General features: G+C 41.5%; 1 protein-coding gene across 1 annotated transcript in view; it reads left to right on the forward strand.

Moving 5' to 3' along the window:
- The first annotated feature begins 355 nt into the window (after window positions 1-355).
- Window positions 356-23,265, forward strand: part of LOC145345514 (four and a half LIM domains protein 2-like) — a 76,312-nt gene continuing 53,402 nt past the window's right edge. Inside the window, exon 1 of the mRNA XM_080193339.1 lies at window positions 356-408. The gene's annotated coding sequence lies outside the window, so the exon portion shown is untranslated. The remainder of the gene's footprint in view (window positions 409-23,265) is intronic.

Genomic DNA, 23,265 nt, shown 5'->3' on the forward strand with positions numbered 1-23,265 from the left:
TCACTAAATATTGTGTATTTATGTCTACCATACATTCCAGACATATCTTTCCTCTTTGGCATTCTTTAAAGCCAGCTTATTGGTCTTTTGCCAAACACAGGAAGGTTGTTCTTCTGGATCTGCTTCGTCTTTCAATGTAAATCTTTTCTTTTGGTCAATGGGGAATTATTAATGCCAGAATACAAAGTTTATTTTCCTGATGCATTCAGTCAGAGCAAACCATTGGCTGGTTTAAAATATGAATGGAATTAGAAAGCTTTCCTTTGACCTTCTGTAAATGGACACAGATGTAAATGTCACATTTTGTTGGCTAGTCATTTCTGGTTCTCTCAGATTTACTAGGGAATCTGGTAGAGAGCGAACAAATTTGTGTTACTCGTTTTGATTCCTGTTCCAAAGGTAGAGCTTGTGAGTACAGCACTAACAATGTTTACGATATCTTTGCAAAGAACTTTTACCTTGTAAGTTTTTTTAAAGTTTGAGAATAACCTTTTGAGGAAAATGCTGCAAGTTTCTGAATCTCCCTGAAAGTAAGTAGTTGATAGTTGTGAATGCTATTTTAAACTATAGTATTCTTTTTAGGTGTTACAGATCAGATCCATAATGGTTACTAACAGAATGCATTTCTCTTTGTCACAATGTTTTAATGTGTTAGATATACTGAAGTCCTGGATGTAAATTAGATTTTATGTGCACTACTTAATGTCGATCGTAAAGCATGTTGTATATCAAATCGTAAGGAGTGACTAAGAAAATATGTGTGAAGACTGACCACCATGGTTAGTTGTTCAAATTATTAATCTAGAAACTGCAATGTGATCAGTGGTCATTTTTCTAAGATGAAAACAGAAATGTGTGGGCACACACAAGGATATTTTTGTAGCTGGAAAAGGAATGTACCCAGGAGGTTGTCGTCTTTGAAGTTACAAATCAAATGCAATCAAGTCAATACCTTTTAGAAACATCAATAGTCTTCATTGTGGCGTCAGAGAGTGAAGTACTTTGTGCTGTAACACAGATCACAGGAAAGAAATGCCATAGTCTGTTTGATTCTAATTTTATTCTTGGAAGAATCTACTATGGGGTTAAAATGAATTAAATCTGTTGGGTTGTGATTCAACAAGTATGTTCATTATTTTAGCTAAAGTCCACATCTCAGAGCTAAACCTGCCAAGGTGGTCAGTTACTGGTAATTACAGAATTACCATTAGCAACAATCACGAACTTTCAGACTCCTTTTTTCTTCTGGCTGAGAGAGGTTTATGGGAATAAGAAATTGAAAGTGCATTTACTTACATTTTCATCCACTTATCATAGAATCATTGGAAGACACAGCATGGGAGGAAACTATTCAGCCCGTTGTGTCTATTCCAATTCTCCAGCAGAGCTGTCTAATTAACTTGACTCCCCTGCCCTTTCTCCAGATTCTTGTACATTATTTCCCTTCAAATATTTTGCAAGTTTTCTTTTGATAGTTCCTGTGTAATCTACTTCCTCCATCCTATCGGACAGATTACATTCCTATTCCAGATTATAATAACCCAACATGTAAAAAAAATGTTTCCTTTATGTCATCCCTCACCCTTTTGCCAATTATCTGAAATCCGTATCCTAGGGCTAGTGTCTCTTCTGCCGCTAAAAACAGTTTTGCCTTATTTATCAAAATCATTTGTGACTTTGAACACTGCTATCAAATTTCCTTTTCGTCTCTCTGGCCTAAGGACAACTGCAGCTTCTTCAGTCTCTCATAGTTTTCCTGTCTGGTACCATTCTATTAAACAAGTCAGGAATATAGAAACAGCATGAAAGAGCTTTTACGAGTACATAAAAGTAGGAAAATAGCTAAAGTAAGGATTGGTCCCTTCGAGGCAGAGACAGGAGCAATTATGACAGGGAATAAGGAAATGGCAGAGACTTTGAATAAATACATCTTCACAGTAGGAAACACATGTTACATACCAGAAGTAGAAAGTAACCCAGGGGCTAATTAGAGTGAGGAGATTAAAGTAATTAATATCAGCAGAGGAAAAAGTACCAAAGAAACTCAAGGGACTAAAGGCCAGTATATGATGGTCTGCATCCTAATGTTCTAAAAGAGATAACTGCAGAAATACAGGATGAACTGGTTCTGATTTTCTAAATGCCCTAGTTTCTCAAGTGGTCCCAGCAGACCTGAAGTTAGCAAATGTAACACTGCTGTTCAAGAAAAAAGGAGTGAGAAATATAGAACTAGAGGCCAGTTAGCCTGACATCAGTCAATTTGCAACTTACTGGAATTCCTTATTCAGAAATAGTTCATTGTATATTACATTTTTCATGGTTTACAAAAGAAAAATCAGGGTTGACAGATTTAATAATGTTTTGAGGATGTTACTAGCAGAGCAGATGAATAGAAAAACAGCACATGTAGAATACTTGGATTTCTGGAAGGCATTTTGACAAGGCGCCTCACAAAAGATTAATATAAAAGGCAAGTATTTACAGAGTTGAGGGAAATACATTAGCATGGATAGACAATTGGTTAGTCGACAAAAATTGAACAGATGGATAAATGAGGCACTTTCAAGTTGGCAAGCTGTAACCAGTGGAGGTCACACAAGGATTCGTGCTGGATCCTCAGCTATTTAAGGATGATGTTAATGACTTAGACAAAAAAATAGAGAGTATTGCTGATAGTACAAAGCCATGTGAAAATACATGCCAAGAGGAGGACACAAAGAGGCTGCCAGGAATTATAAACAGGTGAAGTAAGTGGGCAACAGGATGACAAATGGAGCATCATGTGGTTCTTCACTATGGTAGTAAGAATAAAAAAGCAGAATTTTTTTTAAAGGAGTGTAACTTGTAAGTGTTGATACTTAGAGGGACTTGGATGTACAAACAACAGAAAAGTTTAGAGGTGTAGCAAGTGATTAGGAAAGGAAATAACATGTTGACTTTTATTGCAAGGGAACTGGAGAACACAAATAAAGAAGACATGCTACAATTATACAGGGCTTTGGTGTCACCACACCTGGAGTACCATGTACCGATTTGGTCTCTATCTTTAAGGAAGGATTTACTTGCATACCATCCTGAATCTCTTTTGTGGCCGCAGAAGCATGTGTTTGTTCCCCTGACTGTTGAATCCCTTATCATTAAATCCCTGCTATTATTCTTCCTTCCGTCTTGTGTAGCAGAGACACCCATGGGGCCATGGACTTGGCATCCACTGCTACGCCCTGAGAAGTTGTTCTCCCCACATCACCCCCCCCCCCCACCCCACCCCACCAACAGTATCTAATATGATATATTTGTTGGAGAAGTGAATGTCCACAAGGGTCTCCTTAATCTCTCAGTGCTCAGAGGAAGGGGCAGTTTGAGAGCTAAACAATTGATCGAGCAATTAACAAATGAAATAGGAGTGGTTTCAACATAATTTACTATTGAGGGAAAATCAGACATTTGATAGATCTCAGAATCCAGTGTAGCCAATTAGATTTTCACTGTTAATTGAAAATGAACACCTCGTCCATAATATAAAATTAACTATGTCTGGCAACTTCTGCAAACCGCAACAGCAAGGCAATTTAGAATTAAGCTGATTAATGGTCAAATTGGGATCACGGTCCTGAAGTTTGGCCAAATCTTCAAACTCAGTCGTTGAAATCCTTGCAAATTAATTGGATAAGGAAATTACTTTCTGAAGGCCCTATCTGACAGAAAGTTAATTTTATACCAGCCTGATAATAATTCAGCTTCCAATTAGGGGGATTGAATATAAAAGTAGGGAGGTCTTGCTGCAGCTGTATAGGGCATTGGTGAGGCCGCAGCTGGAGTACTGTGTGCAGTTTTGGGCACCGCACCTGCGCAAAGATATTTTGGCCTTGGAGGGAGTGCAGAGGAGGTTTACTAGGCTGATACCGGAGTTGAGGGGGTTGAGCTATGAGGAGAGGCTGAATAAACTAGGCTTGTACTCGTTAGAGTTTAGAAGAATGAGGGGAGATCTCATTGAGACGTATAAGATGATGAATGGGATGGATAGGATAGAGGTGGAGAGACTCTTCCCGCTCAAAAAAGACAATAGGACTAGGGGGCACAGCCTCAAGATAAAGGGGGGGTGGTTTAGAACGGAGTTGAGGAGGAACTTCTTCACTCAAAGGGTGGTGAATCTCTGGAATTCTCTGCCAGTTGAAGTGGTGGAGGCTGCCTCGCTAAATATTTTTAAGACACGGGTTGATGGGTTTTTGATAAGAGAGGGGATTAAGGGTTATGGGGAGAGGGCGGGAAAGTGGAACTGAGCCACAACAGATCAGCCATGATCTTATTGAATGGCGGGGCAGGCTCGAAGGGCTAGATGGCCTACTCCTGCTCCTATTTCTTATGTTCTTATGTTATGTTAGTGTTAAAACTCTCACTAATCTGTACAGACTGCCTCGGCATATATCCAGAAGCAGAAGAAATTAAAATCAGAGCCCAGGCTCCTCCATTCAAAACAGAAAAAAAATAAGGCTCTTCGTGGAGCTGGGCTTGGAGTAATTGAATGCTTAGGAATAAGTAGAGGATATCTTCCTTGAACTGAGCTATCATGAATAGATTCCAATTAATTCCAAGATGCAAATTGCTGATCCTTGACTGCAGAGAAATCTCATTCCGGATGTAGGATCCAATTATTCTGTCTCTCCTCAAGCATGTATAAATGATGCACAAAGGGGTGGCACGACAGCACAGTGTTTGTTGCTGCTACCTCACAGTGCCAGGGATCCAGGTTCGATTCCTGGCTTGAGTCTGCACATTCTCCCCATGTCAGTGTGGGTTTCCTCCGAGCACTCTGGTTTCCTCCCACAGTCTGAAAGATGTGCTGGTTAGTTGCATTGGCCATGCTAAATTTCCTCTGTGTACCCTAACAGGCACTGGAGTGTGGCAACTAGAGGATTTTTTTCATTGCCGTGTTAATATGGAGATGCCAGCATTGGACTGGGGTAGGCACAGTAAGAAGTGGTGTTGTGAGACTTCTTACAATGTTAATGTAAGCCTACTTGTGACACTAATAAATAAATTTCTAAACTTCTATGCTCCACCCAAAAGCAGCTGAACCCGTCAGGTTTTCTGGAGAAAGATGCTTTCTGTGTTGTGGGAATACATCAGTCATATGCACAGAAACTGTGAGGGCCATAAAACAGTAACATAGTGAAATACCTGCAGCAGTTTAAAGGACTATATAGATAGCTATCATTGGGATTCACTGTTCGTTTTCTTTCCTTGCTGGTTGAATTTTGATTATTTTTTTCCCCTTTTCTGTGATGCCTGTGCTGTGGAAGTGTTTTTTGTCCTGAAAAAGATATAACTGGCAGTGTTGGTAGAAGGATTATACTGTGTAAAAGGAGGCCATTTAGCCCATCTCGTCATGCTGGCATTTTGACAGAACTACCCAGTGAGGTCCAGTCTCCCACCCCTTCCCCATAGTCTGAACAATTTCTTTAATTTCAAGTACATACCCAATTGCTTTGGAAAGTTACTATTGAACCTGTTTCTATGATCAGCTGAGACAGTGAATTCCAGATCACGATAACTTGCTTGTTCAATCCTCTCCTCTTCATTTCTCCCATGGAGGATAGGGCCACCTATGTGAGAAGGATGTCACAGAGAGCCTACTGCACAAGAATGAGGTGAAGTTTTACTTCTTTACATGGTCACAAAGATTCAAAGCATGGATTGAAAATAAGGGCAGGAGTGGTATGCAATTCATGTCTGCAACAAAGATCAGAGATAATGGAAAAAGTGTAGGGAAAAACTCAACAACCACATGAAGGACCAAGAAAGCAGGTACCATGTACCAATCTGCATTAACCCTTACCTCCTAGCCATGTATTTCTGCACTTCCCCTCCCATCCACCTTGTTCAGCACCAGCTCATTCTGAACAAAGATGTCAGGAAAATACATTGAACTTCACTTACATGGCATATATATTAGTCTTCACAAACCCTATAGACTACTTCTTTGTGTATGAAGATTGCAACCATTGTCAGATATGGAAATTAAGCCTTCTCTTTTTCAGAGAACGGAATACACAACACAAGGCAAAAATTCTACCACCAGAGAGGAAGCAGCGTTTGAAGAGTAGGCCCTGCAAACAGAAGATCAGGGTTTGTGACCTGGGCCATGTCTGAGTTAGTACATCTCTCCTAGCATACATATCTTATTTACTAACACAAGCTCAGGAAAATCAGCTAAAACCAACATCCAGAAATTTGTTCTAATGATAGTTTTCTTACTTTGCCTTTATCTCTATGGCAGGTAAAGTAATAGAAACTGTCATGGGTCTCTCACAACAGGATTTATCTGTCACCTCGAGGCAGTGCACTGCATTGTGCTCTGGCAAGAATTAGCATAACTTCTTCCACTGAGAATTAGGTAGCAGTTTGAGGAAAGCAACCAGAATGATGCAGCGATCACAAACATCTTCAAAACTTCAGTTGGATTATATTACAGGAGTTCTACTTTGGAATTTCATTATTAGCACAGTAATGCAGTAAAGTTCCTTGGGGCAACTTTACAAAAATCCTAACAGACTTGAGAAACTGAATGACCTTCTCTTTTTCCTGGAACATGAGAACAAAAGACTATTTACATGATCTCAGAGTCTTGCTGCTCCTCTTTTTTTTGTTCTTTCACAGACGTGGGTATCACTGACAAGGCCTGCATTTATTGCCCATCCCCAATAATTCTTGAGAAGGTGGTGGTGAGCTGCCTTCTTGAATCGCAGTACGAAGTCTGACAACACCAGCTTTAAGTCCAACAGGTTTATTTGATAGTAAACTCACAAGCTTTCGAAGTTAAACTCTTCATCAGGTGAATGGAGAGTTCTGTCCTCAGACAGAGCATATAAAGCACAGACAGTTTACAGATTACTGATTAGAATGCAAATCTTTACACCTAACCTGCTATTCAAGTCTTAAAGTGGCCGATAATTTGAGTGGAAGGAGCACTGAGCACAGGTTAAAGAGATGTGTATTGTCTCCAGACAGTACAGTAAGTGAGGTTTTGCAAACCCAGGCAAGTCAAGGGGGTTACAGATAGTGCGACATGAACCCAAGAACAGGATATGGCGCTCGACTCATCGATCGACAGTTCCGATGCGCCACAGCAAAAAACCGCACCGACCTCCTCAGAAGACAAACACGGGACACGGTGGACAGAGTACCCTTCATCGTCCAGTACTTCCCCGGACCGGAGAAGCTATGACATCTCCGGAGTCTTCAACATATCATTGATGAAGACGAACATCTCGCCAGGGCCATCCCCATACCCCCACTTCTTGCCTTCAGACAACCGCACAACCTCAAACAGACCATTGTTCGCAGCAAACTACCCAGCCTTCAGGAGAACAGTGACCACAATACCACACAACCCTGCCACAGCAACCTCTGCAAGACATGTCAGATCATCGACATGGATGACATCGTCACACGTGAGAATACCATCCACCAGTTACACGGTAAATACTCTTTCAACTCAGCCAACGTTGTCTCGCTGATATGCTGCAAGAAAGGATGTCCCAAAGCATGGTACTTTGGGGAGACCATGCAGACGCTACGACAACGGATGAATGAAAATCGCTCGACAATCACCAGGCAAGACTGTTCCCTTCCTGTTGGCGAACACTTCAGCGGTCACGGGCATTCAGCCTCTGACCTTTGGGTAAGCATTCTCCAAGGCGGCCTTCACGACACACGACAGTGCAGAGTCGCTGAGCAGAGTCTGATAAGCCAAGTTCCGCACACATGGAGGATGGTCTCAACAGGGATCTTGGGTTCATGTCGCACTATCTGTGAGCCCCGTGACTTGCCTGGGTTTGCAAAACCTCACTCACTGTGCTGTCTGGAGACAATACACATCTCTTTAACCTGTGATCAGTGCTCCTTCCACTCACATTGTCAGCCACTTTAAGACTTGAATAGGTTAGGTGTAAAGATTCACATTCTAATCAGTAATCTGTAAACTGTCTGTGCTTTAGGACAGAACTCTCCATTCACCTGACGAAGAGTTTAATCTCGAAAGCTTGTGAGTTTACTATCAAATAAACCTGTTGGACTTAAACCTGGTGTTGTCAGACTTCATACTGTGTTTACCCCAGTCCAACGCTGGCATCTCTACATCATCACTTCTTGAATCGCTGCAGTCCCTTTGATGCAGATACATCCAGAGTGCTGTTAGGGAGTTCCAGGATTTTGTATGTAGTATACATTGTTGCCACTGTGCATCAGTGGTGGAGGGATTGAATGTTTAAGATAGATTTTCGGCGCAACCTGTGGGCCGAAGGGCCTGTTTGTGCTGTAGTGTTCTATGTTCTATGTAGTGGATGGGTTGCAGTCAAACTGCTTGTTTTATACTGGAGGGTGTCAAGTTGGAAATTCACTCATCAGGCAAGTAGGGAGTATTCTATCATACTCCTGCCTTATGCATTGTAGGTTGTGGACAGGTTTTTGGGCATCAAACGGTGAGTTACTTCATAGAATTCTACAGTGCAGAAGGAGGCTATTCAGCCCATCAAGTCTGCACTGACCACAATTCCACCCAGGTCCTATCCCCATAACCCCACATACTTACTCTCGCTGGAACCCCTAACACTAAGGGGCAAGTTAGCATGGCCAATTACCTAACCCACATGTCTTTGGGCTATGGAATGAAACTGGAGAACCCTGAGGAAACCCACGCAGACACGGAGAATGTGCAAACTCCACACAGACAGTAGCCCAAGCCGAAAATCGAACCCCGTTCTCTGGCGCTGTGAAGCAGCATTGCTAACCACTGTGCCTCAGTGTCTCCTGCTTACCACAGAATTTCCAGTCCCTTGCCACCTCTTGTAGCCATAGTATTTGTATGGCTAGTAGAGTTCTGTTTCTGGTCTATAATGACCCCCAGGATGTTGTTAGGGGTGATTCAGCGATGGTAAAATGATTGAATGTTAAGGGGTGATGATGAGATTCTCTCTTGTTAGAGATGGCCATTGCCTCGCATTTGTACAGTGCAAATGTTATTTGCCACTTATCAACCCAAATCTGAATATTGCCCAGGTCTTGCTGCATAACTGCATGAGACTAACTGCTTTAGCACCTGAAGAGTCATGAGTGGTACAGAATAGTGTGCATTTGACTAAGTGTAATATCAAGGAGCTCTAGCAAAACTGAAGTCAATGGGAATCAGGGGGAAATCTCTCATCAATGATTGTCTCCATTTTTGACCTTATGATGGAAGGAAGGCCATTGCTATGGCAGCTGAAGGTGTTTGGGCCTCAGGCCCTGAGGAACACCTGCTGTGATGTCCTGAGACTGAGATGCTTGATCTCCAACTACTACAACCATCTTCCTTTGTGCAAGGTATTGCTCTAACCAGCAGAGAGTTTTTCCCGATTCACATTGACTTCAGTTTCACTGGGGCTCCTTGATATTACACTTGGTCAAATGCTACCTTCATGTTAAAGTCGCTCTCACTTCACCTCTTGTGTTCAGCTACTTTGTCCATATTTAGACTAAGGCTGTAATGATTCAATGAATTATTCAACCTTTCCTCTGCTTCTCTTCTACTCTTGACTCTTTCTCTACGATTGGTTTCTGATAATATTCTGGTTGTTTATTTGATTTCACGTGCAACATTTCACTATTTTGTCTGTGTCTGCTGTAAGCTATACAGGCTGATCCCTATTTACTAATCAGCAAATGCCCCTTTTTACATACACATTATCAGCTGTAGTAAAATCCGTCCACATTTCAGGAATGTGTTGCTATGTGAACAATCACTTCTGGCATCACATAAGTTGCAGGGAGAATTATAAAACTTAATTTTAGGTAACAGCAAATTAAAGGCTTAGTGAGCAAGTACTTTGCAGAAGCTAATAAGTGATCAAAGATTAAATATATCCATACATTCTCCATCTTGACTGTAGAGCAAAGCCTGCCCAAATTTGGTAATTCAGTGACATAGCTTGACAAGTAGCACATTCATTTTTGTGGATATGGCATTGTTCAGTGCATTCTTGCTACATCTGGGTGACCTACTTCTCTTGGCACACTGCAGGGTGCCTCTGAGAAGGCTGTTCTTACTTCTCCCTGGAACTATATCCACATTAAAAGCTTTTATTTGGTCTTCAGGAACTTTGAAAATCCTGTTAACAAATGAGATTCCAAGGATAGATTTCAATCATTACTGAAAAACAAACTGAATTGGGACACGTGGCTCCAAAACGTTAAACCAAGGCTCTCTCAGCCGGATATACAAGAGTTGGGATGTCTTGTTGAAGATGTACAAGACATTGGTAAGGCCACACTTAGACTACTATGTACAGTTCTGGTCACTTTATTATAGAAAGGATATTATTAAACTAGAAACAGTGCAGAAAAGATTTACCAGGATGCTACCGGGGCATGATGGTTTGAGTTATAAGGAAAGTCTGGATAGACTGGAACTTTTTTCTGTGGAGCGCAGAAGGCTTAGGGGTGACCTTATAGAGGTCTATAAAATAATGAAGGGCATAGATTAGCTGGATAGTCAATATATTTTCCCAAAGGCAGAGGAGTCTAAAACCAGACGGCATAGGTTTAAGGTGAGAGGGGAGAGATACATAAGTATCCAGAGGGGCAATTTTTTCATACAGAGGGTGGTGAGTGTCTGGAACAAGCTGCCAGGGGTAGTAATAGAAGCAGGTACAATTTTGTCTTTTAGAAAGCGTTTAGACAGTTACATGGGTAAGAAGGTATAGAGAGATTTGGGCCAAATGTGGGCAATTGGGACTATAGCTTAGGGGTTTAAAAAAGGGGCGGCATGATATGTTGAGCTGAAGGGCCTGTTTCCATGCTGTAAACCTCTATGACTCTATGACATGATAGGCCAAATGACCTCTTTTTGTGCCATAACAATTCTGTGATTCTATGATCTTTGAAAGTGGATAAATCACCACAGTAGGATGAGATGTATTCCAGGCTGCAGGAAATGCAACGAGGAAGTAGAGGAAGCTGTGACCATAATTTTTCAATTCCCTTTGTCTACAGTCATGGTGCCTGAGGATCAGAAGAATGCTAACTTTGTATCATTGTTTAAAAAAGAAAGGATGAGATAGCCCATATAATAGAGGCCATTCAGCTTAACATTGGCAGTGGGCAAATTATTGGAAAAAATTCTGAGGAACAATATTTAGCATCTGGAATGAGCATATGGTAAAGTTAGGTTTAGCTAAGGCATTTAGAGAGGCACAGATTAATTAAGTATGGTCAGCGTAGTTTTGTTAAGGGAAGGATGTGCCTGACTAACTTTATTGAATTTTACAAGAAGGTATTAAGGAGGATATGTAATGCTTTTGATGTAGTTGACATGGTTTTAACAAGGCTTTTGACAAGGTCCCATGTGGCAGACTGGTCAGAAAAATAAGAGTCCATAAGATTCAAGAGCACATTGTAATTGGAATCCAAGATTGACTCAGTGACAGGAAGCAAAGGGTGATTGATGCTCAATAAGTGTTTTCGTAACTAGAAAGCTGTTTCCAGTGGAGTCCTACAAGTTCAGTATTAGGTCTCTTGCTTTCTGAAGTATATATCAATGATTTAAGAGTTAAATGTAAGTGGCAGGAATAAGAACTTTGCAGATGATTCAAGAATTGACCATAGCTATGGTCTTGCCAGTGATGGAAATCATTGTCATTGATTCTAGCCACTCTCCAAATTTTCCTTCCCCCCCCCTCCACACCCCACCCCTGCCTCCTCACAACGACCACAGCTGATATTGAGGAAGAAAGCTGTAGTCTCGAGGCACATATCAATTGATGTGTCAGGTGGCCAGAAGAGTGGGAAATGGAATTTAATGTGAAGAGGTGTAAGTTAATGCATTTGGGGAAGACAAACAAGGCAAGGGATCACACAATAAATAGTAGGATACTGGCATGTGTAGAGGAAAATAGAGGGTCACCAGCCTCGCAGCAAGGTAAGTGAGGTCAAGCTGAGTCAGTAGTCTCCAATAAGAGAGTTCTTGGTGTTCACTGTGGCTATGCACAGCTGATATGGCGAGAAGATTGCAATGGAGTGGGGGGGGGGAGGGGGAGGGTGTGGGGGTAGCTTATCCGTCAGTTATAGAGTACACGATAGGAGTTTCCCTCCCACAAACCTACAAAAAGTTTGCCAATCCTCCACTTTCTCGCTGCTAACAAATACCATGGCGGCAAAAGGCAGCAAGCACTCCAACCCCTATCTGGCCTCCCAATTTTTCAGCACCCACCCTCTGTACCGTCCCCATTCCATCAACTATCCTGCTCCTACAGTGTGAATAGAATTAAATTCAGTATCGAGTGAGGTTACCTACTGGGCTGGAAAGTGGGATTAGAATGAAGCACTTATTTTTCAGTGGGCAAGGGCACGTAACAATGTGGCTTTCTTTGATTTATAATTATCGCATGTATTAGTATACAGTGAGAAGTATTGTTTTCTACAGACAAAGCATTCCATACACAGAGAAGGAAAGGAGAGAGTGTGCTATAAAATTTCTATGCTTCTATGTAACAGAGTAATCTATGAACAGACTTCAGATTTTGACTGCTCGCAGATAGCATTCCAAATCTTTCAATAGCTTGTGAAATTTGTGTGGCTTTTTTTTTAAAATCAGCTTTTCTTCGAAGTAAAATGCTATTACAGCAGTCCAGAGCTTAAAATTACTTTTGGCTGACATGTCATTTAATACAACGATCAGTAACTCTTCAAAGTAGGTCAAACATCTGATCATAATTAACTTTTAACTGAAAATGGTGAAGTTCCTAAGTCAGAATGCAATCTTTTACTCTGTAACGTCTGACAAATCTGTGCATCTGGAATTTTGTTTATGGGACAGTGGAATGGCTCTAATGTCAGGCAGAAATATATCAAATTACAGTAATATTTTGAGATGGTCAATTTCTAAATCTGTTTAAACGGCACTAAAGTAGATGTGAAATGAATGTGGCAAACAGCTTTGATTGCTTTACACTCAGGCAAGTAATTTCTTTACTCTTAAATTGGATTGCATACTTTAGTTTGTAAGCAAGTCAACAGACTCTGTGGCTGCAGATTCTGAAGTGTGAAGCTACGCAAAATTTCATAGCTTTGAGTTGATCTTTGTGCTCTTTACACCCTGTAAGTATCAATCTTGCACGTAATAGATCAGATAAAGGCCAAACACCCATAACACATTTACCTTTTGCAAATCGTGCACTTCTAATGGGCAATGAGGTGCAGGGAATTCTTTGCCTGCTGGGAGCTTCAGGATTTAATTATTCCAAGTTCCATATCCTTTTTCCACCATTGCATTCCTCTGATGCCTGTATACATTGACATTTTTGTCTTGTGTGTTTATACAAAATGTTTGCTCCTTACAGTTAACTTAAAGTTAAACTTGCAGCTGTAATTTAAACTTAGTTTCAGCTGTAAGCATGCTGCAATCATTGTTTTTTTCCCCTTTACTCGACAGGTTTTGTAGGGACAACTTGAAATTGGTCATGCTTCAATAAAGTACCTGCATTTATTTAGCACCTTTCACAACCTCAGAATGTTGCAGTGTGCCTAATAGCCGATTAAGTACAGTTGAAGTGTGGTCACTATTGCAGAAAGCCAGCATCCAATTCATGCACAGCCTATCCCACAATCAGCAATGTTCTCATGACCAGATAATATGTTTTTTAGATACTGGTTGAGAGATAATTATCTACTAGGAGAACTTCCCTTCTTTGAGTACTGTCATGGGATCTTTTATGTCTGTCTGACAGAGCAGAAAGGGTTCAGTTTAACATCTCAGTCTGGCAATGATTTTTAAAATTAATTTTTGGGATGTGGGTATCGCTGACTAGACCAACATTTATTGTCCATCCACAGTGTGTTCGAGAATCCGTAGTGCTGATCTAGAATTTGTGCTCAAGTTTGACTCCAAGGATTTGAACCTCTAACCTTCAGACTCAGGGTTAAGAATGTTACCATAGCATCCACTTCCATTGTATTTGTTCATATGTCGGTAACAATCCTGTCACAGACTTTCTCAAGTTCTGTCATTTACAAATGGTCTTGTGGGGGAGGGGAGGAGAATGTTGGCAGAACAATGCAAAATTGCTATCATTGGAAGGGAATAGTATTATCTATTGCTATTTCATGACTTCCCTTGCTCCTATCTCTGTTCTCACCAATGGGAATTATAGAGATCTTAGGCTGTAATATTCAGCAAATCTATCTTAGATTCACCCCCACTCACTGACTAGCTCACTTTATGTAGCACCGTAAGAAGTCTTACAACAACAGGTTAAAGTCCAACAGGTTTCTATGTTTATTTGGAATCATGAGCTTTCGGAGTGCTGCTCCTTCATCAAATGAGTGGACTTGATATGGATGCCCATCTGGTGAAGGAGCAGCACTCCAAAAGCTCATAATTCCAAATAAGCCTGTTGGACTTTAGTCTGGTGTTGTGAGACTGATTACTGTGCCCACCCCAGTCCAACGCTGGCATCTCCACAACTTATGCAGCATGGAAGAGAGGGTAAAAAAAAAAGAGAGTAAGAATCCACGTCTATTTTGTACAATTCGTACTGCTCTACATTTTGAGGAATCTAGCCTGATGGCAAAAAAATGCACAATTGAAAATCTGGTCAAAATGTAACAGGCATGTTTTACGTGACGGAATAGAAAATACTTCTGGATAGTACAGTACAAGTATCAAATACTCAGTGCTATGAACAAGTGCTTGTAGGGTCTTTCAAGTCCGCTCAGTTCCAAATGTGCCAAACAAGGAGGTGCTGAAAGGAAGCTCAACGTCTCAAAGAAAGGAAAGAGTAAAATGAAAGAGGAGTTCATAAATTCCTGACATGCACACAGCAGCTGACTACATTGGTGCAGACTGGAATTAGCCCATTGAGTTGCCTGTCCAAACAATCCTGAAAGATAAAAGTACCTAAATAATCAAAAACAGTATTTTCCGATAAAGTATTACATACTCTCTGGCAATATCGAGCCGTACTTGATGGAAATGAGAGTAATGCATATTTTCCGTAGTATTTTGGGGACAGTTCTCCTCTCATACTCGTCTCAGGAATACAGTAGCACTGAATTTAACCGTACTTTTCTCCACATCATTTAACTTCAGGTGCAAGTGAGCAGTAACAAAATTTCACTGAACTGAAAACATAGTCACTGTAACCCCCTGCATTGTGCTAAGGCTGAAATACATTTTGGCACTTCTTCTGGCAAGAATAGATCAATGGAATCCTGTCACTTTGACAAATTATTTCATTTATTTTGTAAGTATTTGTAGGTCAGAGGTTGCATTCGAGGGAAGGTTATATTTTGCTTTCGGCCCAGTGGCACTACTCCAGTTGTTAAAAGTAGAATCCATTTGCACATTGGGCAAATTCTGGACCCGAGTAGAGCATTGCAGCTGTTGCTGCTTTATGTCAAAGAAGCTTTTAAATGTCCCAGAAGATTTACAGGTTCCTTTGCCAGGGGATATCACCTCTCACTAAATCCTTCAAACCTCGAGCCCATGCAGGATGATGGATTAAGAAATAGCAGTAACATAAAGACTGACGAAATTCTGCAATCTTAACGCACAAGAAGGGATGCAGTTTTATTTGACATGACGCTGTAAAGGATGATAGCATTCAGCAGGTTTCTTCCTAGCTATGTCTACCCGACAGCTAAATTTTTACTGACGCACTGCTTAACATAAGACTTGTTGATGTACGTGTAATCTTCCTTCATGTGTTTACTATTTAGAAATAAGGGGTCACTCAGTTAACACTGAGAAAGGAGAATACTTTTCTTTTTTCCCCAAAAGGCAGTAGAAGCAGAATTTTGAATATTTTTAAGGCAAAGCTAGATAGATTCTTGATTAATGAGGGGGTGAAAGGTTGTGTGGGGTAGGCAGGAATGAGGATTTGAGACACCAATCAGATCAGCCACAATCTTACTGAATGGCTGGCTTGAGGGGCTGAGTGGCCTACTCCTGATCCTGATTCATACGTTTGTATATATATTTCCGTAGAATCCCTGCAGTGCAGAAGTAGGCCATTCAGCCCATCAAGTATGTACCAACTCTCCAAAAGAATATCTTACCCAAGCCCATTTCCTCTGGTCTATCCCCAAAACCGTGGACATTTACATGGCTAATCCACATATCTTTGGACACTAAGGGCGATTTAGCATGGCCAGTTCACCTAACCTGCACATCTTTGTACTGTGGGATGAAACTGGAGCATTTGGAGGAAACCCACACAGACACGGGGAGAATGTGCAAACTCCACACAGTGACCCGAGGCCAGAATTGAGCCAGCATCCCTGGCGCTCTGAGGCAGCAGTGTTAACAACTGTCCCACCATGCCACCAGATATGCATGCATGATCAGTTCCAATATATTCTACTTACTTAACATTGCCTATATGATATTCACACTCTGTCTAAAACTTCTAAAATTCTGTCTTTTACATTTCATTCTTGATTTCTACTATTGTATTTGGTAGCAAATTAAATATGCATCAAACAACTGCAAAAACAGCCACAGCCAACCTGGGACAGAAAATAAACATGACATTGAAAATGAAAGTCATCTGGCAACTCTGGTCAGGATTCTCCAGCGGTTAATGCCCCACTGCCGCTGCCAGTGGGAATGGAGAATTTGGCACTCAGCTAAATCTCCAGTCACAGCAACGGGACCAGAGAATCCAGGTCTTTATGATTTTTCAGGAAATATTTAAGCAGAATTCACCTGTTTATAGTAGTGATTTAAAAAGTGTTAAAAAAAGGGCCAAAAGTAAAAAAAAAACACTGCTTCTCCAGAAAAAATGTATAATTGCAGTGGCTCTGGAAAGAAAGTTATATATATATATCCATTTCCTGATTTAAGGGCAGCATGGTGGCACAGTGGCTAGCACTGCTGTCTCACAGAGCCAGGGACTCGGGTTCAATTCCAGCCTCGGGTCACTGTGTGGAGTTTGCACGTTCTCCCCTTGTCTGTGTGGGTTTCCTCCCACAGTCTAAAGATGTCCAGGTTAGGTTGAGTGGCCATGATACATTGTCGTTAGTGTCAGGGGGACACTAAAAATATGTGGGGTTACAGGGATAGGACCTCGATGGGATTGTTTTTGCTGCAAGCTTGATGGGCTAAATGGCCTCCTTCTGCACTGTAGATTCTATGATTCTATAATCATAGGAGAGATAGAAAAGGGGGTAAAAGAGGAGGGGAAGTTGCACTTTTGATTAAGGAAAATATCACAGCAGTACTGAGAGGGGATATATCCAATGGTTCGCCCACTGAGTCTATATGGGTTGAACTGAGAAATAAGAAGGGGGAAATCACCCTTTGAAAGGGTGGTACTCTATTCCCCAAATAGTCACCAGGAATTGAGGAGCAAATATGTAAGGAGATTACAGATAGCTTCAAGAAAAATAGAGTGGTAATAATAGGGGATTTTAACTTTCCCAACATTGACTGGGACAGCCATAGTATTAGAGGCTTGGATGGAGAGAAATTTGTTGACTGTACTCAGGAGGAATTTCTCATTCAGTATGTGGATGGCCTGACTAGAGAGGGTGCAAATCTTGACTCCTCCTGAGAAGAAGGCCAGGTGACAGAAGTGTTAATAGGGGATCAATTTGGGACCAGTGAACATAATTCTATTTGTTTTAAAAAAGCTATGGAGAATGATAGGTCAGGCCCAAAAGTTAAAATTCTAAATAGGGGCAAGGCCAACTTTGATGGCATCAGACAGGAACTTTCAAAAGTTAATTAGGGGAGTCTGTGGGAAGGCAAAGGGATGTCTGGTAAGTGGGAAGCTTTCAAAAGTGTGTTAACCAGGGTTCAGAGTAAACACATTCCTTTAGAGTGAAGGGCAAAGCTGGTAGAAGTAGGGAACCATGGATGACTCGGGATATTGAGACCATGGTCAAGAAGAAGGAGGAAGCACATGACATGCAGAAGCAACTGGGATCGCATGGATCCCTTGAAGAGTATAGAGGGTGTAGGAGTAGAGTTAAGAGAGAAATCAGGAGGGCAAAAAGGGGACATGAGATTGTTTGGGCAGATAAGGCAAAGGAGAATCCAAACAGTTTCTACAAATACATAAAGGGCAAAAGAGTAACAAGGGAGAGAGTAGGGCGTCTTAAGGATCAACAAGGTCATCTATGTGCTGACCCACAAGAGATGAGTGAAATCCTAAATGAATATTTCTCATCAGAATTCACTGTTGAGAAAAGTGTGGATGTTAGGGAACTTAAGGGAAATAAATAGCGATGTCTTGAGGAGTGTACATATTACAGAGAAGATGGTGCTGGAAGTCTTAAAGCGCATCAAGGTAGATAAATCTGCGGGACCTGATGAAGTGTATCCCAGGAGGCTCGGGAGAAAATTATGGGTCCTGTAGCAGAGGTATTTGAACCGTCGAAAGTCACAGATGAGGTGCCTGAAGATTGAAGAACGGTAAATGGTGTGCCTTTGTTTAAGAAGGGCTGCAGTTCCCAGTTCTTATAGTTCCCAGGGAACTATAAGACCAATGAGCCTTACATCTGTAGTGAGTAAGTTGCTAGAAAGTATTTTGAGAGATAGAATCTACAGGCATTTAGAGAGGCAATGACTGATCAGGGACTGTCAGCATGGCTTTGTGAGTGGAAAATCATGTCTCACAAATTTGATTGAATTTTTGAAGGGGTAATTAAGAAGGTAGATGAAGACAGTGCAGTTAATGTTATCAAGGCCTTTGACAAGGTACCACATGTTGCATAGGATTAAATCTCATGGGATCCAGGGTAAGGTAACCAAATGGATACAAAATTGGCTTGATGACAGAAGGTAGAGGGTGGTTGTAGAGAGTTGTTTTTCAAATTGGAGGTCTGTGACCAGTGGTGTGCCTCAGGGATTCGTGCTAGGTCCACAGTTGTTTGTCATTTATATTAATGATTTGGATGAGAATTTAGCAGGCATGATTAGTAAGTTTGCAGATGACATTAAGATTGGTGGCCTCATGGAAGGTGAAGGAGGTTATCTAGGATTGCAATGGGATCTTGATTAATTCAGCCAATGGGCTGACAAATGGTGGATGGAGTGGGTGGTGAGTATCTGGAATAAACTGCCAGAGGTAGCAGTAGAGGTGGGTACAATTTTGTCTTTTAAAAAGCATTTGGACAGTTACATGGGTAAGATGGTTATGGAGGGATATGGGCCAAACGTGGGCAATTGGGACCAGCTTACAGGTTAAAAATGGGGTGGCATGGACAAGTTGAGCCAAAAGGTCGAAATTTGCTGATGACACCAAGATTGGTGGAATGGCAAATTGTGCAGAGGGTGTGGAGAGTCTGCAGAAGGATCTAGATAGGCTGGGTGAATGGGCCAGGAACTGGCAAATGGAATTTAATGTTGGCAAGTGCAAGGTGGTCCACTTTGGTAGGAATAATAGTAGGAAGGACTATTACTTACGGGGCGAAAAACTGCAGCAGGCGACGGTGCAGAGGGACCTCGGGGTCCTTGTGCATGAGTCACAAAAACCCAGCCTGCAGGTGCAGCAGGTGGTCAGGAAGGCAAATGGGATGCTGGCCTTCATAGCGAGGGGGATTGAATATAAAAGTAGGGAGGTCTTGCTGCGGCTGTATAGGGCATTGGTGAAGCCGCAGCTGGAGTACTGTGTGCAGTTTTGGGCGCCGTACTTACGCAAGGTTATTTTGGCCTTGGAGGGAGTGCAGAGGAGGTTTACAAGGCTGATGCCAGAGTTGAGGGGGTTGAGCTATGAGGAGAGGCTGAATAAACTAGGCTTGTACTCGTTAGAGTTTAGAAGAATGAGGGGAGATCTCATTGAGACGTATAAGATGATGAATGGGATGGATAGGATAGAGGTGGAGAGACTCTTCCCGCTCAGAAAGGATAGTAGGACTAGGGGGCACAGCCTCAAGATAAAGGAGGGGCGGTTTAGAATGGAGTTGAGGAACAACTTCTTCACTCAAAGGGTGGTGAATCTCTGGAATTCTCTGCCCGTTGAAGTGGTGGAGGCTACCTCGCTAAATATTTTTAAGATGCAGGTTGATGGGTTTTTGATAAGAGAGGGGATTAAGGGTTATGGGGAGAGGGCGGGAATGTGGAACTGAGCCACGACAGATCAGCCATGATCTTATTGAATGGCGGGGCAGGCTCCAAGGGCTAGATGGCCTACTCCTGCTCCTATTTCTTATGTTCTTATATTCTAATCAAACTAATGAAACTAAACACTAGAATGCTTATCCAACCCCAAAGGTATATTCCTCTGGCCACTGTCTTTGAAGGACAGCATTCTTTTTCCCTTCCCATCCATTCCCAATCACCAGTGGTATCCTGGTGGAATATTTTCCTTAGCTATTTGTAATCAGGATGTGGATGATGAAGGTGCTTTGATTGTCATGTTTGTTTGCCTGTGTGAGCAACTTGCTCCTTGAGCTGCTTTTCCTCTTGTGGCAGTGGTACTACCACCACTGGAAGCCCATAGGGACAGCAGCGAGTCGACACCACATTTCCAAATCCTCTTCCTCTAATGAGTGTCCCAAGAATACCCAGAGTAGCACTAGTGAGGCTAAGAGATCATTTCACCCCCCCACCATCACCACCACCCAACACCAACTCAGTAGAGTTTATTGCAACCCATTTACTGGCAGCAAAAGGAATCTGCAGTGTTCCGTGCCCAGTGGTGCTTATGAACCCATCCTCAATGACTTGTGAAAGGCAATAACACAAATAACCACCAAATGTTCTTTCAGCTAAAAAATCTGGGAGAATTGACTGTTTTGTTAGGTGATGATCCACTGAAGAAATTGCAGGAAGGTTTTGAAAAGTGCAGTTCCTATGTGTTTATTATCAGTCATGAAAAATAGGTGTCATCTATTTTTCTCTGGTAATAACAATTCTTCAGAAGAAGTTAACGAGCTTCATAATTAGTATAAATGTCAAGAATGTATTAATCAATCAGTAATATAAATATTTTGTGAGGACAATGATCCCACAATATTTATGAGAAATACAATTGCTAGTAAATAAATTAATTTCCAAATGTCAAAACACCCTGAATTAATATGAGTAAAGCCATATGGAGCAATGATGTCACCTTAATAATAATTTTATCAATATTTTCAAAAATGATATTACTTACATGAAAACATGAATTTCCTCTTGCCAAACTAGCCTATGTTAAACCACTATGTTATGTTTTAAAGCAAAACTCAGATGTAGTGAAAAGGCCAAGAGTACGACAGATGGTTAACCATCTGATATATTTAAGAACTGAACATCTTTGTTGTAGCCATCCTTGCACCTCACAGCATTAGGTCCCATAATGTAAAATCTGCTCTCCTTGAGGAACAAAAAGAACAGTATCCCTTACAACTTGCTGGTGAGCTGAGCTGCTGTCCACCACTGCTAATGCATCACCTTCAGGGAAGCACTCAGAAACAGAACAATGACACAGAGCATATACAGGTACAAGACTCAAAAGGGATCAAAAACAGCAGATCACATTGAGCACATACACGACCATTTAAACAGCATGAGGTTAATATCCCGTGTCATAACCACAGGAAAGCTATCCTTTTTAATGATTTCCCCTTTTAGCTAGAAATCCACTGCTTGGTGCTGGAACTCACACAGGGACCAGAAAAAAACTTTCCAACTAGAAACTTTTTGTATGTCCGTTTTTAATAACAGCTGATATAATGTATTTGAAAGAAAGAAAAAGTTTATTTATTAGCCACAAATAGGCTTACATTAACACTGCAATGAAGTTACTGTGACAATCTCCGAGTTGCCACACTCCAGCGCCTGGTGGGGTACACTGAGGGAGAATTTAGTGTGGCCAATATATCTAACCAGCACGTCTTTCGGACTGTGGGAGGAAACTGGAGCACCTGGAGGAAACCCACGCAGACACAGGAAGAACATACAGACTCTGCACAGGCAGTGACCCAAACCAGGAATCGAACTCGGGTGTCCAGCACTGTGAGGCAACAGTGCCACATTTGCTTGTCATAGTTGAAAGATTAAATTCTTTCACAGTGTGATTTCAGCTGACCATGTCCAGCTGAACTAGCATTCACCAGAGTATCTATATAATAAACAGCTGGAATAGATGCCTATTGTTTCTTCCAATAAGTGGCTCTAAGATCCCCTTTTCAGTCATGCCAAACCACAACATATTTGTTAGGAACATCCAACACTACACCCCTTTACTCAGCTTCCTGTTTAAGAAGCTGAGTGAAACACATTGTTAGGTGTACGTGTCTACTAGAGTCTCATCTGCAAAAAGGAATATACTTTTAATTCATCACAGGATGTCAGCATCACTGTTTAGGCCCACATTTAATGACCATCCCTAATTGCCTTTGAGAAGCGGTGACGAGTTCCTTTTTTGGACCACTGCAGTCCATGTGGGGTAGGTGCACCCACACAGACATTAGGAAGGGAGTTCCAGGATTTTGACCAGGTGACAATGAAGGAATGGTGATATAGGCTGGAATTCTCTGACCTTGCATACAGCTGGGATTCTTCAGTCCCACCATAGTGAATGGCAATTTGGCTGAGCGCCAAATTTTCTGTTCTCGCTGTCAGTGTTGGATGGTGTATGAGACCAGAAAATTCCAGCCATATTTCCAAGTCAGGATGATATGCGGATTGGAGAGGAACTTATAGGTTTTTTTTATTTCTTTATTCTTTCATGGGATGTAGTCATCGCTGGTTAGGCCAGCATTTATAGTCCATCTCTAATTGCCCTTGAACTGAGTGACTTGCTTAGCTATTTCGGAGTGAACACATTGCTGTGGATCTGGAATTACATGTAGGCCAGCCCAGGTAAGGATTGCAGATTTTCTTCACCAAAGGACATCAGCGAACCAGATGGGTTTTTCTGGTCACCATTACAGAGACTAGCTTTATTAATGGAATTTAAATTCCACCAGCTCCCATGATGGGTTTTTAACCCATGATTCAGAACATTAGCTTCAGCCTCTGGATTGCTAGTCCAGTGACATTACCACTACACAATAATTTTCTTCAAGCTTGATGTTCCTGTGGTTCTGATGTTAGAAACAGATTTAAAGTCAGTTAGAAAAGAAGCCAGACATCCAAGGTAAATCAAAAGTTTTGTGACATCTTAATAGAGCTCATGAAATGATAGTGTTTTGTTGGTGTAGCCGGGTACATTAGAGATTGTGTGGAAGGACCTGGCAGTCCAAGGTAGAGGAATACTGAAAGGAAAGACTGAAATCCTGGATGTGGATCCTTGGTGAAGG

Source organism: Carcharhinus amblyrhynchos, chromosome 7 (assembly GCF_965287045.1).
Source record: "Carcharhinus amblyrhynchos chromosome 7, sCarAmb.v2.hapA, whole genome shotgun sequence".
Lineage (NCBI taxonomy): Eukaryota > Metazoa > Chordata > Chondrichthyes > Carcharhiniformes > Carcharhinidae > Carcharhinus > Carcharhinus amblyrhynchos.